Here is a 1641-nt window from a genome sequence, read left to right on the forward strand (position 1 = left end):
AAAAAAAAAAAAAAAAAGCATTGACCCATTTCACTTTAGTTTTGTGTATATCACGGTACATAAATTGTATTTCAATAAAATACATTAAAAAAATTTTAGAGATAAGTCCCTTGTCAAATATGTCATTGCCAAATATTTTTCCCCCAGTCTTTAGGTTCTTTTTTTCACTCTTGGAGAAGTATTTTGATGCGTGTAATAATTTAACTTTTAGAAGGTCCCAATCATCTGATTTATCTTCAGCTATTTGTGCATTTTTAGTTATGCTTGGTTGTAAATCTTTACGGAAGTAGACAGCCTCATGTTTCTCCCATGGAGTGGCTGGTGGGTTCGAACAAATCTTTGGTTAGCAGCCAGTGCCCCACCAGAGCTCTGTGCCTACTTGAATGTTGTTATTATTTGCCATCGAGTCGGACGTGACTCATAGCGACCCCTCCTTGGGTTTCCAAGGCGTTATCACTACTGAAGTAAATTGCCCAACTTTTCTTCTAAGGAGTGGCTGGTGGGTTTGAACCGCCAGCCTTCTCATTAGCAGTCAAGTGCCTTAGGCACTATGCCACCAGAGCTCCTGCCTACTTGAATAGAACCTTCCAACTCAGCATTACCCAGAGCTCCAATTTCATCATCATCATATTACTCATACAACCTCTCAAACCTCTTATCATGTAGGATCAACTGTTCATTTCTCCTTTTGACTGAGGAAATCATGTATACCCGAAGCAACTTTTTGTTTCCTCTCCCCAGAACAAGTGATTCTCTATAGCTCCATGAAGTTTGCCTGTGGCAGACACATCACCATCATCTGTGAGTGGGGTTTCAGACTCAGTCATCACTGTCACTACCACTTTTCTTCTTATCATCCAGATCTTCCTGCTCACTGTCATCCTCAGCCTCAGCTTTAAGTATATCCATTCCTTTTTCCACTCCTCTTGGCTTATTGGACTGAAGGATAAAATCATCTTCAAGCAGATTATCTGGATCATCAAAGTCAAAATCATCATTAAAAGCTGCAAAAATAATCAGGATCAAAATCCAGTCTTGGGCCTGAAACAGGAGCATCTTTATTTAATAATCCAACTTCTTCAAACTCAGAGGCAAAGACTGATGAAGGCAACTTAATTCCAGTGTTTGGAATTACTAAAGTTTCTTCTTTCTCATCTCTCCTGTTGTGTGTACTGAGGCTGCTGTGGGAATAGTCTCCCAGGGTACAGATGATCCTTTCAGGTGCTGCATGTAGTCATAGTCATATCAAAGAACACTCCATACTTCCTCTGGTCTGCTTGGCTTTCTTCATCATTTTCTTCCTGTACAGTCAATAGGACCTTCTGTGGCACAGTCTCATCTGCTGCTAAAGGATCCCTTTGGCTCCAATGAACCAAGTGAAAATATATACCTTCCTCTCTATAAAGGACATTTCCTATCTGTGAGGCATGTTGTGGCCACACAGAGCTCATCCCAAGAATTGCAGCTACAGTGATCTCAAAGTCCCAGCCACAGATAAGACCAGGCTAGCTGTGGTGTGTTTAGGCCCAGTCACGCGTGAAACTCCAAGTTTCGTTACATTACATTACGTCCATTACATTACCTATCATTTATTTTGTGAACATATATTGTCCCAATTCTTAATTACATAGCTTACAACAC

General features: G+C 40.5%; 1 pseudogene; it reads right to left on the reverse strand.

Moving 5' to 3' along the window:
- Nucleotides 1–819: 819 nt before the first annotated feature.
- On the reverse strand, nucleotides 820–1429 carry LOC103213338 (annotated as a pseudogene).
- Between the last annotated feature and the right edge of the window lie 212 nt (nucleotides 1430–1641).

The sequence above is a fragment of the Orycteropus afer genome, unplaced genomic scaffold (assembly GCF_000298275.1).
Source record: "Orycteropus afer afer isolate SDZICR_OR568_19922 unplaced genomic scaffold, OryAfe1.0 scaffold01642, whole genome shotgun sequence".
Lineage (NCBI taxonomy): Eukaryota > Metazoa > Chordata > Mammalia > Tubulidentata > Orycteropodidae > Orycteropus > Orycteropus afer.